We start from the raw sequence: 26,963 nt of genomic DNA, 5'->3' as shown, positions 1-26,963 counted from the left end.
GTCAAAAAGTTTAGATTTTTGACCTATGAAGCTACATTTGCCAAACCATTTATATATCACTGTTAGAAATAAATGAACAATAGAAATTAATAATGACTCTTTCAGAAATAAAAATGTTCTGATAAATCATAATGGGAGATTCTTCCATAGCTATAAGCTGATAGGATACAAGATGTATAAGTTAACAGACATTACATACATTAAATGAACCTCAAAAAATCATAGACAATGAAATTAATGTTTAGAAATCACTGTATAAGAGAAAGACAAGACTAAAAAAATAAAAATCTAAAAGTGTTAACATATGAGTGCATGTATATAAACCTTATGAAAATATGGAATTATGAGGATCTTGTTTAATGAAACAATTGTGCTCTCAATATCTGACTTTGTATTCTGTAATTATTGCTTTTATAAATGGTGACATAACAGTAAGAAGTACCAACCAGGTATTTTTATTTCCTTTAGTTTTTCAAAAATCTTTCAAACTAGATGATCGTTACCATTATTTCAACTGATTTTTTGACTGCTGAATGTTGAATAGAGAGGTTGATTAAGGAAAATCTACTTATATCACTAATTTTTAGTAATTTCAGCAGTTACCAACCAAACACTTTTTTTACTCTGACCAGAAAGTTTTTTATGTTCAGTTATTTTGAATAGCAATGTGGTTAAAGGAAGTACATTTCTTCTTTAATAATCTACTACAAGTCATATTTCAATTTTGAGAGAAGATTACAATGACAAGAAAACCTTTCTGAAATGTATAATAATTATAAAATGTGATATACATTAAAAAAGTCAAATTTTATAAAGTAATGATTTAATTTGGAAAAAAAATTTCAAAACATACTTCTACCCAATTCAGTGGTTCTTAACCTTTTTCATCGTCTTACTCCCTGAGACTCTCCAGGGTATTATTGTGACCTCTATAATAATTTTTGTAATGGTGAACTTTACGTAAAGGTAGAATAAAACAAAACTGTATAAAGATCCTAATTTATTGAAAATGTTACAAATAAATGACCTAGAGAAATGCAACAAGTGCTAAACAAATGCAAAATCCATGGAATTACTAAACATCATACAAAACCTGCTTATCCACTCAGTGTGAGGATTGATATAATATATATATATATAATGAGAAAATATATTAAATACGATGGAAACTTTGATATTTAAATGTTAATTTCGATGTATTAATATTATATAGTTAAAAAATTTAGGTAATTCAAAATGTTGTAATATATAAAAATTTTTACTCAAAATTAGACAAGTGGTTGCGTAACAAGCATCTCTACATTGTTCCATTGCCGCACTTCAGCGTGTTTCTCATTGGTGGGCAGTTACAGGCACTTACCACAAAAACTACAAACTGCTCAGTGATTTTCCCAATATTTCCCAAACCTTCCGTGACCCCCCAAGAAACTTCAAACGATCCCCCAGGTTAAAAACCACTGAGTCCTAATTGATCATATTCATCATTTCTAAAACAATTTATTATTTTCTTTCAGTTTTTTTCACAAGATATGCAATACTTTTTCCACAGATACTTCAGTGAACATTGATAACATTAAAAGACACATACAAATATATATAAAATATCATGTGAATGTGAAAAAAAAATCAGTGATGACAATAAAACCCATTTATAGAGAAAAATATATATGTAAAAATGGCTGGTTTGGGTTGAGTAAATTTTTTTATCCAGAGGAGCAAACAACGTTTCGACCTTCTTTGGTCATCATCAGGTTCACAAAGAAAGAAAGGGGTAAATGACCAACAGCTGACCACATGTTTAAAGGGGGTTATGTAACTGAGTGTAAGAATGTAGAGGGTGTGCTTATATGTTTGATTACATTTATTAATAAAGGTATAAAGGTGTTCCTTTGTATTGGTTTATTTTGGGCTTGAGTTGTTGTATAAGTAAGGATTCTTTAATTTTGCATTTGTTTAAGTTTGTTTCTTTATTTAGTATTTGGGTGTTTTCTATGAACCTGATGATGACTGAAGAAGGTCAAAACATTGTTCGCTCCTCTGGATAAAAAATTTTCTCAACCCAAACCAGCCGTTTTTACATATATATGAAAAAAAAAAGTTTATATAGGGAAACCTAGAAGAAATTTACAATTCAGAATGAATGAACACAAAAGAAATATTATAAACAATAATATTACTCTTTCAAATTTAGCATAAAATATTCACAAAACTAAATATATAACTTAATGTGAAAAACTGTCATTTTGCACAACCTGAAAATGTTATTTTCATAAATCTACTAAAATAATTAAATATAAAAAAAAATAATTTTATTATTTTGAATGACGATGAGAAACTCAATGGAAATGTTATCAGTAAAAATTCTTTAATACATAAATTCATGGTTTTGTAATAGTATAAATGTCATTTTGCAAAACATTACACTTCTGAGGATGATGTTGTAACATGTAGCATTTGTGAGACTGTTACCAGTCTCACTGGGGCTTTAATTTTAATCCTGTATAGTAAGTTATTTGTATTTTATTGCAATTTTGAGACTGGAAACAGTCTTTTTTTATAATTGTATAAAAAATAATTGTTTTGTTAAATGTATTTTATAACATTTAACATTATACAAGCTCCAATGAATTTTAATGTGATACATACTCTCTCAACAGGGTGTGACTGTTTATATAACACACTGAATGTTCTTACTTTACATTGGCTTAGAAGGAAATGGACATCCATGTAGTATTAAAAATTAAGACTAAGTTAGTCATTGTTGTAAGGGCTTTCTTGATTGTAATATAAAACTTGTAACTAATGAAATTAAAATGTTCAGCACTATTAATTATTGATAACCTGATTAAAATAGTGAACACATATGACACAAATGCACAAAAAGATCTATGCATAGAACAGTGTTGCATCTGAAAAATGTACTAGACTGAAATGTTCTCGTATGTGCCTAACATAATTCCTTTTACTTGTATCTGAATGCTCACTGTCTGCTTTTATTAGCTGATGTCCTCAAATGAAAATAAATTTACAATCAAAAGATTATATACCTAACTTGAGCTAGCATTTACAGTAATTACCTTTCAACCAGTATTTAGATGGCAATTAGTCCCTACAATTATCAGAAAAATACCAAATTCCTGACTTAAAGAATCATTTCACGTCATACATATACACATCAGTAATGTCTTTTACATCCTATGTGAATTATTTAGCTGTGATTAATCCTTTGAAATCATTGCCATATACCACATTCACCAATGTTGTTCTAATTTAATCAAAGGGGCACAGGCAAAGTTTATTGGACTGAACCAACACTGGAGAAGGAAAGTTAACTATAATTCCACATTTCCTCTCTTTAATTACAAAGAATATGGCAAGCTTTTAGTAAAATGTAGAAGTATGTTGTGCACAAAAAAAGTTACAAAAGAAATGTTTGGGAATTGACAACATCACTCTGATTCAAACTCTGAAATGTCAGGATGCAAGGGATGTATATGTGAAGGTTAAAAATACTTTTGTCTATTTTACAGTTTGTATCTTTTATTTACATAACCTCTGAATTTTCCAAAACAATTAAGTATACCGTGTTTCTCCGAAAATAAGACAGGGCTTATATTAATTTTCACTCCAAAATATGACACTAGGGCTTATTTTCGGGGGATGTCTTATTTTGATATATTGAAAAAATGAAGTTACAAAGTAAAACTATTAAACTAACCATTTAAAATAAACTATTATTAAACTATTAAACTAACTGATTAATACTTAAACAAACTAATTAACTAACTATTAAACTAATTAATAAATTAATTTTTTTTATTTCTTTCCTCTTCCTGCCACTCTTAACTAGGGCTTATTTTAAGAGTAGGGCTTATATTAAAACTATCCCCAAAAATCACACTAGGTCTTATTTTATGGGTAGGCCTTATTATCGGAGAAACACGGTAGTTGTTTTCAGTAACCCTGAATACTGTATCTGGTATTTATTCTCCTCTACTATGAACTGTTGCTAAATCAACAGTACTGATTAATAGAATAGTTGATAACTTTGACATCATATGTATAATACTGTGTCAAGTGGCACTTCGTAAAATATTGTGACATGTACACTTTAATTTATACCTGTGCAGATTGGGTTAAATTAATATCAAATATTCATGTCACATTTGTTTGGCAGTGAGCACTATCATTACAAAGATGAATTCTGACAGAATACATACACTTTGTTAAAACAGAAAAAAAATTCAAATAATAAGAATACATTTGTGTGTACATTTGATATATCCAATATGGACAGAATTCTGACACCCATTTAACCCTCTGCAGCAGCTGGCAAAATAACTCAAATGCTAAATGACTTGAAAAACCTTGTTATTTAAATATTTTATTTTCAGGTTTGAGTTCTGACAATGTTTTGTGGTGGTCTCTGTGATAAATACAGAGACTCTGTATTTATACTCTGGTTACAAGAGTATAATTTTCTGATGTTATTTAAAAGTAAATATAGCATAAGCATCACAGAATGATAGAACTTTTAATATTATGGTTTTTGAATATCATAATGATAAAAAAGTTGTAAGTTGTTACATAATACACTAAAGTCAGTTGGCTCAAAGGTTCAGTGTTATAACATGTAAACATGAAAAAAAAGCTTATATCTTGGGTTTTACCTGAAATCAGTACAACACTTCAAGTGATTTCAGAGGATTTAATCTTAATGTATAATGAAAAAAATTATAAGTGATTTCCTATTTTGTAAATTTTTTGTCAATGAAGAAGATATTGCTTGTATAGAGTTCAACTCTCATTTACTAAGTGGTTCAAGAGTAAGCTAAAAAGAAAAATTCTCACAAAAGGAACATACTTACTAAATGTTAAATTTAAAAATATTTTTACTACTGAAATATTTTAACATAATATAATAAATAAATAAATTAAAACTCAACATGTTACATTGGATCTTGCATCTCTTAGTTGGCTGAAACTGATTCTAGTTATAAACATTTATTTCAGATGATTGGTAAGAATTAAAATACACTTTGGATACAATTGTGGAATCTAATTATAAAGAGTACAGTCAGTAGAAAAATGATGTCAACCTAATTTTAGCTGGTTTGGTCAACTGATAATATAGTAGCATTCTGGGCAATAATTATTTACTTCTAATCATACTTGGTATTATGAATTGAAAAGCATGTTTGGTATAAAGAAAGTGATATGCAAATATATTTATATTTCTAGGCATAAAGATAGTTTACATTTATATTTACTTGTTTTGGTATGATAATATATTACATCATGGCCATAACCAAGGTCTGCAGGTAGAATTTCTTACTATTACAGATTTCAGATTTAGATATACAATGACGTTAAAGTAGAATACCATTTATCAACAATTATTTATACTTTTTAGTAATGTATCTAACTTCACTGAAGCTTAGAAAAGGTTATACAATTTATCTATCTCCCAACTGGTATAACAATATACACACAAACACATCTTACAGTTACTTCCACTTGAGTCTGGAGCAACATCATCGTTAAGTTTTGACATTTTGGCAGGTGAAGTAGGTTCACTTCCAACACCCATGTCCATTGTGGCAATTAAGTTATCACTACCAGCCAGTCTAGCATAAATAGAACCATCATCAGTACCAGAACACTCAATATTTGGCAATGCAGTGGAGGAATCATTTGGCTGTTGAGTCATACTTGTTTCAGTATTTTCCATCTGAAAGCTTGTAGATACCTGATCAGATTCTACTAGAAGATTGCTGACTGCTGTTTCTTCTACTCTTACATCACCACCTCCATTAATAAGAACAAGTAAAGGTTTGGAAGTCACTTCTGCTGATGAAGTGTGAAAATCTGTTTTACATAAACAGCTTTCTGGGTCACTGGTGCTATGGTGACAGTGATGAAGAATGTGTTGAGGGTCAATTTCAATGTAAACTGAGTCACCAACTTCATCACTTTCCATTTTACAAGGTTCTTTTTCTGGCTGTAAAATCCCATTTATATATATATATATTTAGCTAAATAGAGTTCAAACACATTTTACCTCCTTTGAAATGTCAAAGAATACAAATTTCTAAGTCAGAAGACATCAAGAAATATCATTATTGTTACAAAAGGTTTAAAAAAATCTGTAATGCATATATTGTACCTATAAGATTGATCTATTACAAAGTTTTACAATTTTTGTTAAGCAAGATTAGTCAAGTGCAAAGTTCTTGAGTACAATGATACTGGAATACAGTTTTAGTTATTAAAAACATCAAAACACAATCAACTTTATAATAAAAAAATTGAAAGCTTTTTATGAATATAAATATTGCTTACATTAATTTGTTTATAGTTGTTTGTTTGAAAACTTCAGATTTTTGTAGGCTTTAAGTGTAAATGCAATAAAAGCTTATTTTGTATTTTGATTTCTACATAAGTATAAACTAGGATTTTTTCACTCCATTTTCTATTCCCTGTGTCAACAAAAGGCAAGGACAATAAAGCCCTGTCAAACCATCCATGGAGACAGTTATTTTGATTTTACCACATGTAGTTTCTGAAAGGTTTGAATATTGTATGTGATAAGTATGTACCAAGTAACAAAGTGACATGTATTTGGCCATCTCACAAAAAAGAAAGTAGTTGGCAAGTGAAATAGTTTAATGTTTAAAGTTTTTGAAATGTACTTTAAAAGGGTTACATTTTTTAAAAGAAATTCAATAAAATGCTCATAATGAATTATATGTCACCACAGAAAAAAAAAAAAATTCAAGCATTTTAAATTACTAGGCCAACCAAGGGTGATCAAGAGACTAATAAAAATATTTTGTGTATGCACAAAAAACATGACCACCAGAAGTTATAGTTACTGTTTTGTCAGGAAATCTAAATTCACGAGACTGGTGAGGGGTGACAGTGATAAATGTCTGAAGGGGCAATTTCAATGTAAATTGAATCCCCAACTCCATTAGTTTCCATTTCTCTACATTTTACAAAAGAGACCAATTAAAGCACTGGCAAGAAACACAAGTCTGTAACATGATGTCACACAATATTATTTCCAACAAACTGTGACATGTAAAAATAGTGAGCATCATAACACTTATTTACAGGACTCACAAAATAGCACTTATTGGCACTCACAATTGATAGTGCATTACAGCCTACCAAAACAGAAGTGCCGATTTTTGAGTCATTATACCTAATTTACTAATTTCTGTTTACAGATATGTTTGTAGAAGAAAACAATGTAAATTTTTTAAGAAAATACTTTTACACCAATACCCCTCAAGAAGAATTTGTGAAGTGTTCCAGTGACCTGTAGCTCTGCCTGTGTAGGTCACCTTGGCTAATGTTCAGGTTCTTGTGTTTTAATTCCTTCAGCTTTTATCAGTTCCTTAAATTAATTCCCTATTGGTCTTTCTAATACTCACTTTGTACAGGAATCAAAATTAGATGAGGAACTAAACTAGGTATTTTTAATAGTGTATAATTTATTGTAATCTCATTTAGTTTTTTTTTACTTCATAATCAAAACGAGACTTTATCAACTAGCTAGAAGTACAAAGCAAATATACCAAAGCAAAAGTTTTTATTTTTGAAAAACAGCATAAATACCAAGACTTATGATACAGAAGTTTTGCAAGTTTAAATCATAAAGTAATAATTTAAGTAGCAAACATAGAGAGTTTGCAACATTTATCAATTACATGAAAAAACTTCCTTTTTATAAAACTAATAATACTGGATTAAAAAAAAGTATCAGGTGTATGGCTGGATCAACATATGTAAACAAATTAGATTATGGGTTTTGAAAGTGACTGTGGAAGTAGGACTCGCATAGCAGTGGGAATACACTGTCTATCAGTTTTAACCTCTATTTTCCAGTCTCACATGAATAAAAATAAATTCATCAAAGGAATAGAAAGAGAAATTAAGAGAACAAGATGTGGGTACTCTAGCCCACAACATCCCACATCTATACCCTCTTTCACTGCCTGCAGAAAGTTGTGGGAAGAAGACTGTTCTCCAATGTAAAGAAGAAGAAAATAAAATAAAAAAATAATAATGTGTTAAAATTTGGGGTTAAGCAATTCAAATTATATTTATTTCCTGAAGGTGACATTCCAGCCACTGTTATGATGGTAAAGCACTAATTAATAGCCCAGCAGAAATATTATACTAGAATAAAGGGTCCCAACCTGTCATCTAAACTTACTAGTTTAACCCCAACACTACCACTAACAAACATACATTTCTGTATATTCAAAATAAATTTGCGAATTTCCTATCTCAATAATGAAACATCTTTGATTCCTACCTCTGAATCTTCTGTTAAAGTGGGTGAGGTGTTATCATCTGGAGAAACAGCAACGACAGGATGTTCCTCTGAAACAAGTGTATTGCAATCTTCTTGGTTCTGGAGTTTCAGTCTTGGAAGTGGCACAGGTCTACCACATGAGGAAAAAAGTGACAGTTTACCATTTGGAAGAAATGGTTGAGTTTCAGCCTGAACAGCTTTTGGAGTACATGGAGTAGCTGGCAGAGATTCACTACCCACAAAGCTCAGAATATTTAAGGGTGATGCCTGTGATGACTTAGGAGGCAGTTGGTGTTTTGTTTTTTGAGGCTGGCTTCCAACAGTTGGTGATGAGGCACTTCGTATGAATGGTGGCAAGAGTGGCCTACTATTTAAATTACCTTCACTACCTCCCTCTTCTTTAAATTGATATGGCTCTTCTACAGTATCTCCCAGACTTATTGACCGTCCTGGAAAGGTCAGAGTACAACTACTTCCTGTATTTGCATAGACAGGACCTATTTCTTGATTCTGTTTTCTAGCAAGTGAGAGTCGAGGAGCTGGAACTGGGGTGGATCGCTGGCTTTTATTCAACTCATCCATGTTACTTCTAGTTAGAGGTTCACCAATAGATCCATTACAATGACTCAAATTATTAACAGGTGGCACTTCACAAACTGGTCGTTTTGGTGATGATTCAAATGACTTTTTCTTGTTTCTTCCTTCACCTAATTCACTGGTAAACAACCAAGAAAAAAATGCTGGAATTAAGTCAAAACTTGATGCTTTTTGGAATTTACTTTTTTTTGATTCTTGTGATGACAACTCATCCCTGTTTGGTTTTCTGACAGGAGAATGCCCACTAGAGGGTGCTGCATTTGTAGCAACCTGCAAAGAGTCATTATAATCACTAAAATTATCTACATTTCCCTGTTGGACCGTGGATGTTTCTGGTGGGTGAGAAGGAACACGGGGTGAAGTCTGAAATACTTGTGGGGCAACACTTGCAACAAGTTTGGTGAGCAGACTACCTCGTTGAGTCATGAACTTGCTGGACTTGGAAGGTGTTGATGAGCTAGGGCTCTGCCTTCCACTTCCAAGCTTTGACCTGTCAGAGACCATATGACTCGGAGAATTTAAAGTCTTACTCCTGCTTTCTAGTTTAGTGTCTACAGCTTGTAGGCCTTCAGTCGAATTTCGACTTGATCTCAGCTGTGTTTCAGCCACATCACAGACACATCTCTGTGGTTGGGGACAAGGTTCAGTTAAAGTACACCATAAGCCATCACTCAAAAAGGGAATAATGACTGATAAGCTAGGGAAAAGAAAAAGATAAATTTCACATTTAATAAAACAAATTTGAAAATAAAGTCAATATTACTGTTCTTATTCAGGTAAATCTTAGGACTTTTTATTTTACCATCTCTTCTCCTTAAAATGTTAAGCAAGGTTCTAAGAATAACTCAGTTTAGTAGTCCATCTAAAGAAAAAGTTACCTTCAGTAAAAAAAAAATAATTTCCAGGTCTTACACAATCAAAAAGTTGAGATCACTAAGCATTTGTTATATTATTACATTAACACTTATATACTAGTATAGAACCTATAGAACTACAATTTTAAGGACAGGCTCAGAAACAAAATATAATGTAGTAACAAAGTGTTAATATGAGAAAAAAAAGAATATCAAGGCAAAGTGTAATTCAACTCTTACTGCCATAATGCTGGGAAACCTCTGCCCATCCTGTATTGCAAATTCCCCTGAGGGCAACACATCAATCTTGTAATGTTTAATTTTTCCAAGGTGACTGAGACAGAGAGCATAACTACTGTCATCCCTTTCACGTACTCTAAAAAGACCACAATAAAAAAACTGATATTTCACAGTATTATTAGAATTTCACAAAAAAACGGTATATTAAATAATGTTTAACAGCAAGTGATGAACATATATTAACATCAAAAATAACATTACATATACTGATATATATTTATAGGGTTTACAGTATCACTCCACTAACCATAAATATAATAGAATAAACAAAATTTTAAAAGCACTAACTTAAAAATAATGCTTATGCTTGACACAAAAATCCATTTTGAGGAACAAAAAAAAGTCACATGGTGGTGTGTCTAACAGCCAAAAAGAAACCTGTAGGACACACTATGCATTATTAAACAAGAATGATAGTTCAATAATTTTCTAACTTTTGTAGCTCAGACTGGGATAAACCAAACTGCGATATTTTCAGTAGACGTGCTCTATTGGACTATTCCCTCACAGTTAAATATCAAGGCAATCCATAAAGAAATACCCATGATATAACACTTCCAATTTTGATCGAGTTTCTTTGCACCAAAAGAGTAGATACTTCATTTGATATAAAAACAGATTTAACTTACAAGGATTTTTTTTCAAATTTCATACACTGATAGGTCTTTACAACTTACAATTAGAAGTCTAATTTGGTTTAAATGTAAGATATACATGTGCAATGTTATTTAACAAAATCTGCTCAAATTTAAAGAAAATTTTTTTGCATGTCTATGCAAAAAAATCATGTGAGTATTTGATCTACAATTTTTACTGCAGTTTCATTTACAAGCAAAAGTGGACCATTTTTAATATTTTGTCATTTGGATTATAGAGAGCTGATTTAGGGCAGATATATAAATATTGGTTAAGCCAAGCAAACTAGATTAGTAGCTCCCAGCTAAAGTTTTCAAAATAATCATAAAGGTGGACTTGTTATTTATTGCCAACTTTTCAGCACAAATTTACTAAAGTTTATCAAATTATCCTAATTAAAGAGTGTTTAGCTTCACATGACATTAACTATAGTAATTAGTATAAATAATGATGATTGATATGGATGTACCAACTGCAAGTGGGTGATAAGAAACTGTTAATCCAAATTCCATGATGTTAGTAAAAAGAAAGCCATTAACAGTTTTAGAGTGAAGAAACTAACACTATATATTTTAAAGAATCTGGTTAGTTCTATAATGTAAAGGTCTGTTCCAAATAATAAGGTTGTGATCCTAAAGGTAATGTTAGTTACTATCAAGAGCCACTTTCTTAATTGATGTGGTTTGTTAGTGTGTAATGAAAAAAATTCATATTCAATCAAAAAACCTTAAGTGTGAAAAAAAAGTGAAAAATGTGTAGTCAAAAATGAATTTAGTATGGGACTTAAAGGAATGAAATGAAAATTGGTAGCTACACTTATAACATTAATAAAAATTTTACTGCAAATATTGATCAAGTAATTAATTAGTTAGGTCACAACCATGTACAACATTGAACAAAAAAAGATATTCTGTCTTAATGAATGAATACTTGCTGTAATATTGTTATCAATGCTATAAGTGTAGCTACCAGTTTAGCCACCACATGTGACTTCATTACTTTAAATCACATGTTGAAACCTTTTCTTGGCAGTACCTTTCTTCTCACACCTTAGGTGTTTTTGACCTCAGGTGTTTTTGACCTTAGGTGTTTTTGATTAGATAAAATTATATGAGTGAAACCAAAGGAGGAAAAAATAAAATAACAGTGACCAAACTATAAGCAAAATTTTGTTAAGTCTTTTTCCAAACATGAGAGAGAAAAATAGCAGTAGTAAAACGTTTTTACACAACTATACAAAGCTAATAAATCACACAAGACATTTTTGCCTCAGTGTTTGGTATTTTTATTTTCAGTATCATTGAAATAAACAAATAACAAATTAGATGTTTTTGAAAGGATTAAATGTTAAGAAATAAATGAAACTTCCATCTACCCCAGACATACTGAAAATAAATAAAGCAAAATACATACAAAAACTTGCCGTCTTTATGTCCATTTTCTTCCACTCTATTTTCTGCTTCCACTCGAGAGAGTTGGCCATGGTACCATGGTTGAATCTCATGTAAAGTTTTGGTAATGAGCAGTTTAATGTCATTATATGTTTGAGTTAAGCTTGAGTCTAGCTTGTCTTCCTGGAGATAAAGGATTTAATGTATAAGTAATGAAACTTTAGATTTTAGTTTATTCTATTAGCTTAAGAACTACTAATAAATTAATACTTTCAGCTCTTTAAACACATTTATTTCAATAAATTGTCCAAAAATAAATGTCAGAATTTTCACGATGACATTTAAAAGCTGAATATTTTATCACTGATTGGTTGGTTGAATCTAACGTTTGTCATTTACAAGGTGTCTTAATTGTCTGCTGTTTCAACTCTACTGCGAGTAATTTTCGCAATCCCCAAGGCAGCATGGACAAGAAAGACTTTCGTCTGATTTTCCTCTATGACTTCAAACTTGTACACAAAGCTACTAAAGCTACATGGAACATCAACCAGGCGTTCGGCCATGGATCTGTTACTGAACGTACAATTCAGCGTTGGTTCCAAATGATTCGAAATGGAGATAAAAGTCTTGAAGGCCACAAAGGTCGTGGAAGGAAGTCATCCTTAGATGGAAACACATTAAGAGAAGTTGTTGAGAAAGACCCTTGCACAACAGTACATGAGCTTGCATAAAAGCTAGGCACAAACAAATCAAGCATTGCCAACCACCCGAGTGCAACTCGAAAGATGAAAAAGTTGGATAAGTTGGTTCTGCATGAGCTGACTGAAAATCAACAAAATCAGCAAAATGAGACCTGTCAAGGATGACACTCCTAAAATTGAATGAATTGGAAATCGAGGTTTTGCCTCATCCACCTTATTCCTCAGACCTCTCCCCAACAGATTTTCAGTTTTTCAAGCACTTTGACAACTTTTTTTTAACAATAAATGCTTTCAAAACCAGGCAGTTGTAGAAGAAGATATCAGGGAGTTCATTGATCATAGAAATTCTGATTTCTATAGCAGTTGCATAAACAGCATCATTACATATTGGCTAAAGTGAGTTGAAGCAAATGGTGCTCACTTTGATTAAAGCATGTTTTCCAACACTGGTTTATACTTTTCCAAACTTTGCAATTCAAAAACAACATTTATTTCTGGACAGCCTAATATTTATGAACCAAATTGCTTTGCTAAGCCCCTAATAATACATGCCACAAAACAAGCAAATAAAAAACAACATCAACATTGATGTTAATCTACTTACTAATAGTGGGTTCCCCTATGTATTTTACACAAGTGATTTCACCTAGTGTTTTTAGTGAATTTTTCAACCTGAGTGTTTTAACATATAAAAATAAAAAAACTGCTCAATATGATGTAATATGTGACACAACCAGTTATTAATTTTATCATAAAAACAAGGCAGCAATTTGAGAGTTTAATATAAAAATTTTATGCAAGACACTTATGGCATAAACATAACTTTATTTTCAGATACATTTGAAAGTAATTTGGTTTATAAAGTTAAAGAAATTTACACACATACCATGTTAAAAACCAGCATACCCAAGCACATAAAATTAGCTGTACAATATCTAGAGCTACACATGAATGAAATAAGTAGGTCATTTATTAGATCAAATGTCCTCAGTATTGAAAAATGTCCATTTAAAACATCTGGGAAGAAAACACAATACCATTCTTACATCAATGCCCCATTCTCGAGCTTTTTGCAACATGGCTTTTCTAATTTCTTCTTCTGTAACACCCCAGTGAGTTAAGGGAAGTACAGAATCAAGCGATTTGTTACAAGGGATTGTGGGCTTACAAGCTAAACCTTCCACACCCTCCATCAGTTCCACAGGTCCTGGAAACCTTTGTCGCGGAACGTCACACAGTTCAACTTCTCCATTTGGGAACCTTTTGATGCGGTAATGGAGAACACTAAAGAAAAGTAAAAAAAGTTTGTAATGTCTTGTAATGTATATTGAAACATCACTTTGTTTCTTGAATTTTGCACAATTATTCAAGGACTATCTAATTTAGAAATGATAGATTAGAAAGAAGGCCAGCTCTCAGGCTGCTCTTTTATCAATGAAAAGTTCAATTCACCATCACATTACAATGCTCTCATTGATGAAAGGGCAAAAATGTTCAGTGGCAGGATTTAAACCTGCTACAAAAACACACCACAGTAATTAGGCAAAATATTTCCCAACTAAACTATACATTTCCACAAATCATGAATTCAAACACTTGTGTACTAAACAAATACTATAAAACTACATTTACTAAAACATTTGACAGTAGAAAATAATACAAAATTCATGAATTAATATCTAAATAATAAACAGAAAACTTAAGCATTTCCATGACAACATAAACCTTTCATTTCTTTTAGCTTTTCTTCAGTAACAAACCATATAATTATTCTTAAATATGGAACATTGTTTTATATTTTGCAATTACCAAACATATGGTTGTACCTTTTAAGAAAGCAGAGTGAAAGAACATAGTCTGAATTGCTTTCTCGGAGCAAATACATGCCATCTTGACATCCTCTGTCCCACAGAATCCACTCTGCTGTCTCTCTGGAGATGTTGCCATAGAAATAGAGCATGGGCTCAACTGGCACAGCAGAAGTGGTCGGTAATGAAGAACTATCTTCCATCATTATTCTCACATCTTCATAGTCAAACTCTGGTAGATATGGTAAACACTGAGACGTTCGGTGAATAAACACCCTGTAACAAAATGTACATCAAGCTCAGAATAAAAACTATGTCAACACAATGCAAAAGGAATTGTAACAAAACTATTAAAAAGTAAAGTCAGGTAATTAACTCATCACTTTATATGCAATGTTAACTGTATTGATGACAATTCACAAGAGATGAGTGATTATCTCAATTAATTAGTACAAACAATTGCCTATGAGCATTAATTACATGATTCATCACATAACTAATTAAATCAATTAATGCCAAGAAAAAAATAACCTGATCAAAATTAGGGATTTCAGTTATTTCAAGTGTCCAAATAATCATTATTATTTTTGATTAATTCAAGTTTGTTCAGCTTGACCAATTAGTATCATGACTCATCAAAACAACTAATCAAAAGTAGTATTTCTCATTATTATTTTTAATAATTCAAGTATGTTCAGCTTCAAGCCAGCATGAGTTAATGATTAGGGTATATAAATAATGATTTAAGGGTTTAATTCACATTGGTTTAATTCACATTGCCACCAACTGTGCTCTTAACTTCAGCCATGAGAACTTCTTTTTTTTAACGACTATCTGCCATTGTCCTAATTTTGAGATGTTACTCATAAGGAAAGCAAATGGTCAGCAAAACCCATTATTAACTTTTATGCCAGCTTTTTTAACTCTGAAGAGTGGGGCTGACCATGACATAAAAGATATTATTACTTTAAATGTGATTACTGCACAAAACAGTATGCATGCATAGAGTTTATATGCTACACAATTAGCCACAGTGATGTTTGTTGTTAATATTTATCTCGTTTGAACTAAACAACAGTATGGCTTTAACTTAATATACTGCTTATTTATTAAAAGTTACAAATGCAACTTGTATTTTTGATAAGATTGCTTTAATAAAAAGAAGTTATGGCAAGTCAATATTTATTATTCTTTATTAGCAAAAAAAACATTCATTGGTAATTAATTAGCTTATTTAAGTGTTACTCAGAAGGTACTAGAAATGGACAAATAAATGTCTTAACAATATGTAACAACATTAGGTTCTTATCCAACCTAGATAAACAGGACTCTTTCCTGTTTAATAACAACTAGCTCTAGTTAGATAAAAACAATGAAAATGGAAAAAATCTGACTTTCATCATATGCTGCTTATCTGATTACATTCAAACAGTGAATTTGGATACATTTTCTTCAAATGAAGATTTTTTTAGTATTTTGAGCAAGAACACGTTGTACAACACATTGGCTAAATGGCTAGGTTCCAACACAGTAATTCCCAATTTTGAGCAGCTACGGAGAATGGGAGCAATAACTAAGCAACACCTGCTACCTATAAGATGACACATCTCTCACTTTCATAATGCACACATAGTGCAGTGTGCTCAGAAGCACATCACAACACAAACCGTGGACCTTGTAATTCACAGTCTAGCATGCTAAACTACTAGACCACCCTGTGTCTGAAATGAAAAGACAATTGTGTTGACTCAGCTTTTTACAAAGTTACTTAATACATTGATATATATCTACAGAAACACCCAGGGCAGTAAAGAAAATATTGAAGTTACTCTATACAATAAAATAAGGTATTTATAATTATTATAAAATGAAATAATGAGCAACCAGTTAGTCATTTTATGCAGACAATAACTTATTACTTCTAAAAACTGATAAAACACAAATTCATAATTGGGGAAAAAAACAGTCAAAATGGGTGTAACAGAAGTAAGTAATTTTTGTGTCTCTAAGTTCTGAAAATGTAACAAACAAAATTTAAAACACAAGTGTGATAATTAAAAATGTTTATGAATGTATTAAACTCCAATATTTAGAAAATAATGTTCTACTGAACTACATGTTGGCATATTAGTCTTGCACATAAAGCCACATTTTGGTTTTATTTACAAATACATTGGAGTTTTTCAGTTGTATATTCCTTTGGTCAGTTTTTGTAGTTTTAAAAAGCCATTTAATAACACTATGTAACACAAATTTTGTTCCTGGATAGTATGTGTTTTTTTCTTAATTGTTTATGTTGTAAAAATACAGAAAATGACCATTATTCCCTTAAAACTTTGCTTTTGTGACCTGGATAATGAAATTTAGAAATTTAACCTATTTTCTATGTAAAAACAGGCAAATTACACATTTTCATTTGCATAAGGTCTGAATAAAACAACATATGAATCAAGATTTACATGTATTTATACTAAAGTTATACAAAAATGAACAAAAATGCTTAAAAGTGAGCAGTTTTTTTTTTGAGATTTGTGACTGCAATGTAAATCATTTTCACATATTAGCACACAAGTATAGTCTCAGCATTAAACTTTGTTGGAACAATATCTTTGATCAAGTCATTGAGGTCTCTTTGGTTGGGGTAGTATGGGTTTCTCTCACAAGCTGCACATCTGAAATTGTAATCTGGATCTTCAACGTTTACCTCCTCTTCTCATTTGCTGCTTTCTTCTGAGGATGGCTGCTTTCTCTGGTGGAGTGGGTACAGGGAACTTAGGGCAGTGTGGCACTGGGAAAATGGATGATGGAAGGTCCAGATACATGATAGCAGATGTATTCTTGCCAGCCTGACATTTAGAAGTAGCAACTGCTTGAGTGGTCAGTGGGATTCATGCCAAATTCTTGGAATAGCAAACTTCATGGCTCTCTTTTTCCCTCTTTATCATCCTGCAAAAGAGCAAAATAAATTGTTATTATGAAGAATAAATTTATTTCAACCACAACTAATGTGTAAGAGGTTCATACAAAATATTTTATGTGATATTTTGTCTATACTATTGGAAATAAAAAAAAAATAAAGATATTTAAATTTTAAAAGGTCTAAAATTTGTATAATATAAAATCTTACTATTTAAGCAAGCAAAAACTGTCCATCTTACCTTCTACAGTTTTTTTTGCAGTGCTCGCAGGTAAAATGAGGTGCTCAGAGTTCATCTTGATCCCTGACAGACATGCTGAAATATGCCTTGTAAGCTTCACATTTTAGCAGATGTTGTCACAGAGTACTTTTTCACTCTTGTCTTGATAAATTGGCCACATACATAGCAGAATGCATCTGAAGAATGCATGCAGCTTCTTGATGCCATCTCTGATAAAATCAGATAGGTCTATGTGTTCACTTAGGCAGCTGGAACTAAACTGAAGTGGTGAGCCCCTGTATATATATTACTATGGAAAATTCTAAAAGGTTCTTGAAAATTCTCGTAAGTTCTATAACATTCCAGAAAATTCTTGCAAGTTCCACAACATTCTCGAAGTTCTTGAAAATTCTCTATCAGCTACTCAGCACCGAATCTACCTGGAATGTTCTGAATAATGCGTAAATTTGAAAATTTCATTACCCAGGTCACAAAAGCAAAGTTTGAAGAGAAAAATAGGTCTTTTCCATTTACTTTAGGCATAAACAATTGGGAAATAACATTTTCTACCCAGGAACAAAAAAAAGTAAAAATTTTGCTACATAGTGTAATTTGCATTTTGTTTTGTAAAATTTTGCTATGACATTTAATTTTTCATTAATTTTGGTTCTTCTATGTATTAACTTTATACCAAACAAATAAAATGTGATATGCACTACCTTAGTATATTAATACCAAACTTTAATTCTATTTGTTTGTGTTTAATATATATTGACATGATTGCATATATATATATATATATATAAAAGAGTTTGACAGTGTTTTAAGCCTTTTCTGATTAACAAACTAAATGCAAATAACTGTACAGGTTTATATGGTACTTAAGTAATGGAATGCAAACATATCTATTAAATGAATCACCAAATTTCTTTGAAGATTTAAAAATTATGATAAGTATAAAAGGTAAAATAAAATTTATATTACCTACTATTTTTGTTTCACATACAACCTTTTGTTTTATTAATGCATTTTATAAGTTATATTCACTTAGGGTCTACTTACTTTTATATGCTTTCAACATCTATTACTACACAGCTCTATTAAGATTGGATTTTATTAAAACATTGGAATTTTCAAACAGAATAATTTATTATGCACACTTATGCAAAATGGCCAGGTTAGACAATTTTGAATTAGTGATAAGAGCAAATGGCACCGTGTCATATGAAGGCCTTTGTTTGGCTGTGGAAACCAAATAAGAGGATTAGTCACAACATTTATAATGCACATATGATGTGAAAGTGTGAAGCAAGTTAAGTCCTTTAACAAAGCTTAAACTTTTATTTGATAGTCAACAGGGTTTTACTAAAGGGAAATCTTGACTTTAATATCTCTTGACATTTTTTTTTTTTTTTTTGTAAACGTTACTGCCTATTTAGATGAGGGTAATGGTGTAGATTTGATGGATATGGAGTTTCATAAAGCCTTTGACAAGGTGCCACATAAAAGACTTGTAAAAACAATTTGCTCTATGGGTGTGGGGGATGAGTTAGCTAAATGGATAGAAGAGTGGCTGGATGTAAATAGCAAAGTTGTTATAAATGGAGTTCAGTCAAATTGTGTTTATGTCACAAAATTGAAAACCTCAAGGTTCAGTCTTTCTTAATACCTTTGCTCTTTTTGATTTACATTAATTTATTGATGCTATTAAGATCTTGGGTGTTGCTAGCTGTGAAGAGAATGCTACTGACTTACAAAAGGATTTAGGTTACTTAATAAATTGGGCAAATAAATGGTAAATGGGTTTTAATAATAATAAATGCACAATAATGTAGGCCACATTTGGAGTACTACATTTGGCCTTACATTCTGTAACTTATGAAAAACATTGAACTGTTGGAAAGGGTTCAGAGCAAGGTTACCAATGGAGGGTTTGTCACATGAAGAGAGATTAAGATCTTTAAAACTGTTATATCTTGCAAAAATAAGAGTCAGAGGGGATCTGACTGAGATGTTTAAGCTTGTAAAGAGAACTGATAGTGTTAATGCATCATTCTTTATTATACTTAACAGTAATAATAATAGGAATAGGAATCCTAACAAATAAATTTGGCAAGGTGGGAATTGTTTTAAGCTAAGACAGTTTTATTTTTCTAACAAGATGGTTGGCCTTTAGATGCTGTGGAGGCAGTAAATTTAACTGAGTTTAAGAGAAAGCTTGATAACTAAATAAACGATAAGGGCTGGCTTTAAAATTAAAAAAAAAAAATTATAATAGTTTAATTTAGACAATGGAACAGCTTGTTGTTTCTAAACATTATTTTAAGTAGCATCAAGACTTAAACCCTGAACCATGTGATCTACATTCCATCATGTTAAGTTTATATGATCAATTTTGAAACAAATTTATGTATTTACCATTCAATAGCATATCTCTTAGTCTTACATTACTGTGCAAACCATAACATTCATTTTGTTATAAATGAATAAAAAGTTATAACTTTTATAAAACTTTTTTATAAAAATAAAAGTTATAAACCATAGGATATACACTTAATAGAATTGTGTTGAATATCTTTTTTTTTTGTAGAAAGTGTCACAACCATTAAAAATATACATGCCTGCACACCATTATTCTAATAAAATGCACAATTAAGGTTAAAAGTTAAGCTGTTAAAATTTCTTTAACAACAATAAATTGCTTTTGTAATAAATTTGAGTGTGAATGAAAGTTAATATTTTCTTAAATGAAAAATGTATTTCCAGTAATACTTACATCCTCTCACACTAAGTACTACTTGATTTTCACGGTTTCTTTCTTTGTCCATCTAAGCATTGGTCTGATTATTTATTTTTTTACATGCTTGCTCGTCTTTTATACCCTAATTAATAATTGCCTTCAGAGATATTTATCTAATGACACTCTCCACCTAAGCCAATACATCCTTAGTATTGCATATAAGCACTTCATTTAGATAATCTTATCTTATCAAATCTTTGAGACTTACACAATCCACAGTTTCTAACACCAGCCCTTAGTGGGAATGAAGAACAGGAGAGTGTGAAAGAGAGAAATATTGTTATAGATATATTTTCAATTTTAGAAAATGTCAACTTCCAAAACATATCTACCTCCTTTTCACACCCCAATTAGAATCCCACATTGAGAAGGTAGAGGGGCCAGTGAGGGCATTATTCATGCACACTGTATCTGCATACATCATGGATGTGTCAATAGAAGATCAGTATTGTGGTGGGGGAACTGCACTAAATTCAGAACAGGTAGACTTTCCATTCTGAACTTAATCCATGTACTGTGGGCAGAACTTTACATGACTGATCATCACTACTTGTCAGGCCCCAACCAGATATCTGAGGTTCCACTGCTTGAAGTTGAAATAATAAGCCCAAGGTCCCTTTATCCCTTTTTATTGGTGGCTATTGAAATTGGACCACAATATATGCTTATGAATAAATCTCAACTTGCAAAGCTTCTCCTCAGCCTGAAGAAGAGACCAGTTTCAGAACAATGGGATCATGTATGCCTTACTCAACCTGGGACCAATAAAAATTATGAGAAAATAGTGGACTCACATCCCCCAAACAACTTACTGAACCAATATTTATAAAAAAAAGAAGGGCTATGCACAGCTCAACCAGACAGCCAAGCAAATCTAAATTTTCTCTAGAGTGTCCAGGACTGATGCCAGTTGGAGCCTCAGAATCCCTCAGAAGTACAACACCAAACCAAATAAATGTCTCCATCTCACTATGAAAACAGTCATTGATAACTTCAAATGAGAGTGATAAGTAATGCAGTGGTAATATTAACTAATATAGGAACAAAAGCTGGCATGCATTATCCTCAAAATGTATTTGCCTATTAAAGTGTATAGCAACATAAAAAAAGAAAAAAAAACATCAGCCATCAGCATTGATTTGCAAATAAAAGAATATGAAGTTTTCTAGGATATTTTAAAAGCTGCAATAAATAACAAAATGTTGAGTTTTATATGTAATGTATTGCTGAAACGGGAAATTTTAATATTTATTATTAAATGCATCTAATTTTTATTTTACTAATTACAGGTTAATGTTTGTTTGTGTCAAATTGTGCACAAAGCTTCTAAAGGGTTACCTGTGCTAGTTGTCCTTAATTTTGAAATGACATACTAGAGAGAAAGCAGCTACTGAGCACTGCCCACCACTAACTCCTTACCAATCATGTTTCCCTATAGATGAAAAGGTGAATGTGTTTGGTGAAGGGTTGAAACCCTGCAGTCTGCAGATCACGAGTAGAATACACTAACCACCAGACAAATTTCACTACTAAGAAATCAAAGAAAGTGAGATAAAAGTAATTAACAGGAGAAAACTTTTACTGATCAGTACAACATTGATAACATGTTCTGCCTTTTTCTCATCATTACTGAAGAGAACAGATAATAAGTTATAAAGACATTACTTTAAACAAATTAAGAACATCTGTGTAAATCTATTGCTTGTATAAATACATCAGAAATTATAATCTGGTTGAACTATGTGTATTCTTCCAACTTAGCATGCTGAGGGTCCATGGTTTCTACTCGCCAGAAACACAAGAAAAATGTAAGCCCTGTATTTTGAGTTCATGAATGTAGTGTAATCCTTTACTATCTCCAACCATACATCTATGCCAATTAAAATAATGGAAAAATTGTTTCATGGATAATAAAGTGCAGTGGCAGCACCAACGGGGTGCTTGAGCCCTCCCCTCCCAAATGAACCAAGCCCCCTCAGCCTCCCCAATATTGTTACCTACATATATTCATAAAATATGGAAAACACAATCGTCATTGTTGTTTAACAATTAACATCAAAGAGACACATATCTGTATAACTCAACGTCTTCATTAAGACGGAAGTATGTGTCGTGCGTCCCATAGCAATGTACTGAATGCACTGAAACTCATGCGCTATATTGCCGCTCCCCTGTGTAATGCCATTCTATCTTGAGCTTTGACGAAGATTAAACAACCACATTGATTTCAAGTTACAACAGATCATCAGGGATTTTACTTGATAAACCAAAAGGTTTCACAGGTATTTACCCATTAATTTCATTTATCTTTTATTGAAAAGTAAAACATAGCATGCATGTACAAGTGTATTGTGTATAGGTCAAAACTATGAAGCATTTAGCAGGTGTTATATCCTCTGTGAGATCATTTAGCATTGTGTATCAGCTATCCAAAATTGTATTGATGATTGTGGCATACACTTAAAATTGTGACTTACAATCCAATTAATGCTATACTTATGATAAAAACATTACATGTTAACACTCCTACGAAAAGTGGGGCCTAATAGGCCCCAGAGCAACTTGAAAAGTTATTAATATTAGGCTAATAAATTTGTATTTAAATGAAATTGCCATTTCATTTGATTTCATTTCATTAAATATCATTTAAATTTCATTTAAATACAAAATTATTAGCCTAATATTAATAACCTTTCAAGTTGCTCTGGGGCCTATTAGGCCCCACTTTTCATAGGAGTGTTAACTGACCAAATATTTCTAAACAATTCTAGAATGAATTTTGAAATTGTCATTGGGCTAGTTAGAAGTGCCTAATTTAACGTAATGTAGTAGTTACATTATTGTAACAGGTGCTTGTCACACTTATGATAATAAGAACAATATCACAATCACAGTTTGGCCTGTGTGAACAATGTGAACTTATGAAGAAACCAGCCTTTCTGTGAAGGTCAATTGCAATTTAGACATTTTGTTTTGGTGCTACTATGACCATTCAATGTCTAGGCCGTGGGTTTGCTTTGTTCGAGCGCACGATTCCCGCCTCGAATGCCTTAAGCCCGAGCTGCTGACCATGGTGTACGCTCTACGTACGGCTAATGATCGGCTCAGCCCGATTGAGATCCAAATGCCAGCCGCACGCCCCACTCACTCCCATTAACTGCCCACAGTTTTACAACATGCCCTATCAAAGCTGTGTTTGTGTTCCCTAATTAACCCTGTAATTTTACATTATCACTGCCCTCTAATTAAGTACTTGTGCTATATGTTTAAAGATAAACACTTTCTCTAACAGTATTTCATGGATATGTTCTGAATGCCTGGAGACACACCTTCTATGCCATCATAGATAGGATGCTCAACGAGCTGAATAGAAGATTCTCCTCTGATGCCTGCAGTATTCTGATGGGTGCAACTGCATTGAACCCCAAACATTCCACACTTCTGGACAAGCAAGCACTCTTAGGAATGGCAGCAAACTATGGTGTGGCAGAGGATGACTTTGCAGTGGAGCTCCACCAGTTGAACCAGCTAATTGCCAGGAAGAAAGACAAGGGTCAGGAAGTATCCACACCATTGGAGCTTGCAACCATGCTGGAGCCATACAAGGATGCCTTCATGGATCTTCACAAACTTGTATGCATCGCTGTGACCCTGCCTGTCACTTCAACTGCCCGTGAGAGAAGTTTCTCATGTTTGAAGCTTCTCAAGGCATACTTGCATAACAGCAGTAGTAACAACTGCACCAGCAATCTTGCTGTCATATCAGTAAACTCCAGGAGGGCAAAACAACTCAATATTGATACTGTTACAGACACATTTGCTGCGAATCACCAGAACAGGCACATTGTTTTGAAGTAATATTAACTATAAACACAACATGATGAAAGATAGTTAGCCTGATAGTGACCTTATTTTTCCTTGGGTGGAATTTAGGTGAGCTTCCTCTTTATATATATATATATATGCATATTTTCATAAACAGATTATTTCTAATTTGTAATAATGAATTATTAATCAGAGTATGAGTTTCCAATGAAAACTGCATTAAAAACTCAGTTCAAAATAGTAAATATTTCTGAAATGTTCCTTGGTATTTACATTATTATAATTTGCCATCCATACTTCATACTGATGGCATTTTAGGAAGCCCCTCCACAGTTTACCTTTCTATTGATTACAAATAATACTGTATTGAACACCAGGAAAAAAAACTATTGACAAATCCAGAAAAAGAGGATGTGACAGGAAGGTGCGACAAGATGGGTTTGATTTTCTATTTGATGACTATGTAACCAAAAGGATTGAAAGTTATTAAAATAATGCTTTGCCTGAGCAATTATAACATTATGAGTAATTTATGTTAATTTTTTTTTATTTCTTAGAGCAATTATAAATAAATTATTGGAGAAGGAATGCCTGGAGAAAAAAGTCACAATTTTTACAATTCAAGAGTTTGTTTTAGTATTGCCTTATTAAATTAAGAACTTAAAATTTACCACATTTTACAGTATTGAAGATGCACCCACATTTTAGCATACAATATTTACAAAAGAAACGTTTGAGTGTATCAAAGAATTTAATGTTTAATCCAAATACCATCAAACATTAAATATGAAATCTGCATATCAAAAAATCTTTTTTCAATGAAAGTATCATACATCAACTTTGTATAACAAGAAAAAAACTTTTCAGTGAATCAACAAGGTAAAAAAGCAAATAAATTGTTGTTCCGTAATAATCAAGATATCCAGTCAAATCTTCATACTATTAATTAGTTATGGATTTTGAGTTATCATTATCTTCAAATAATACATCATTTTCAGTTCTACCTAGAGTATTACTAATTCCACACTTTTTGAAAGCCTTTATTTCTGTTTTTACAGTGTTCCACAAATTTTCACCCACTCACATACCTGTGAGATGGTGGGCCATTTCACCCTTCCTGTGGGTACAAGTTCACAACCAGTAGATTGAGTATAATTTACCAGTTAATCTTCAAAAAGTAAGGAGATGCAAGTAATAGGTTATTTTTCAGATGACAAGCATATTTCCATTGGTGTTCATTGTAGATATCAATGTCCTCAGGAAGTAAACTGTACTGACCTGAGATGGCACTAAGGAAAAAAGCCAGGATGTCTTTTGCAAGTGGTCAGTTTAAGAACTGTTGCACATTGCAAATAGGAACTGTTAAATGAGGTCAATACTCTTCACATCCTTGCCTGAAACACATCACTAAACATTTGTGCCAACAGAGAGCAGTATTAAATGATAAAAGTATTTTTTGAGGGGAGGTTAGATATTATAACAGAATCTTGATTTGTTTTGCACACCGAATTTGTAATGTTTACTAAAAGCTTGCTAACCTTCATGAAGGTACATGAAGTTCAGAATTATAACAAACATTACTGTGTAGAGATTAAAAGATATAGAGTTACTCCAATGGACAGACACTGCTCACATATGATTAAAAAAATGTACAAGATATGACAGATTTCTTACTGGAAAATACAAAAATATGCAAGTAAAATATAATTTTCCACATTAGTACAATGATTAACAAACATTCTTCAAAAAGTTTCTGTTTAGCTTATTTGCACTTGTTTGAACTGGAGTATATAAATATACTCCAGAAGATGAATTTCTATCTTCTGAACCTATTCTTTGTTTTGTGTATGTGCAATTTCAAATAATGTGTGATCAAGAAAGTTTGTTTGTTTTGAATTTTATGCAAAACTACATGAGGGCTATCTGTGCTAGCTGTCCCTAATTTATCAGTCAAAGACTAGAGGGAAGGTATCTAGTCATCACCATCCATTTTCAATTCTTGGGCTACTCTTTTACCAACGAATAGTGGGATTGACCATCACATTATAATGTTCCATGGCTGAAAGGGCAAGCATATTTGGCGTGACAGGGATTCAAACTTGAGATTGAGAGTTAAGCACCCTAACCAACTGACCATGCAAGCTGAGAAAAACGACCACTTGGGTCAGTTGACACATGTTACATTCTGTCTGATGGAGGAAGACTAGACATAACAGAGAGGCCATGCTCTGACTATGTTGAATAGGTTTTAAGCTAACAGGTAGTTACCTCTGCCCTTGCTACTGGCATTGGCATCCTTTGAAAAGATATGTTGCAGAGATTATTAGTCAACTCTGCCTGTGCAACCAGTGAACTGGTGTTCTGCAGTTATTTGATGCCAGCCAGATCAACTCCAGGAACAGAGAATTGGTTTGTTAGTTGTTTCACTTTTTTTTTTTTTTTTTTTTTTGTCACAAAGTGACATGGCTACCTGCACACCAAGCAACTAGTAAATGAAGGACTGCACAAGTATATGTTGGAAAGCAATTCACAGTACCCCTATGTATGCAAGTGATGTTCCACACCTCATGGTTTATTACATGCAGTAT

General features: G+C 32.1%; 1 pseudogene across 1 annotated transcript in view; it reads right to left on the bottom strand.

The window, feature by feature from the left end:
• The window catches only part of LOC143249564 (uncharacterized), a 94,881-nt pseudogene that overhangs the window by 23,498 nt on the left and 44,420 nt on the right, over nt 1-26,963 (bottom strand). Inside the window, exons 3-8 of the transcript XR_013027838.1 lie at nt 14,632-14,889; nt 13,852-14,089; nt 12,127-12,287; nt 10,018-10,153; nt 8,327-9,620; nt 5,506-6,001 (exon numbers count right to left, since the gene is read on the bottom strand). The product of XR_013027838.1 is annotated as an uncharacterized LOC143249564 (transcript). The remainder of the gene's footprint in view (nt 1-5,505; nt 6,002-8,326; nt 9,621-10,017; nt 10,154-12,126; nt 12,288-13,851; nt 14,090-14,631; nt 14,890-26,963) is intronic.

The sequence above is a fragment of the Tachypleus tridentatus genome, chromosome 4 (assembly GCF_004210375.1).
Source record: "Tachypleus tridentatus isolate NWPU-2018 chromosome 4, ASM421037v1, whole genome shotgun sequence".
NCBI lineage: Eukaryota > Metazoa > Arthropoda > Merostomata > Xiphosura > Limulidae > Tachypleus > Tachypleus tridentatus.
The sequence above is the reverse complement of the archived record's forward strand: the minus strand, read 5'-3'. Positions and strand labels throughout refer to the sequence as shown.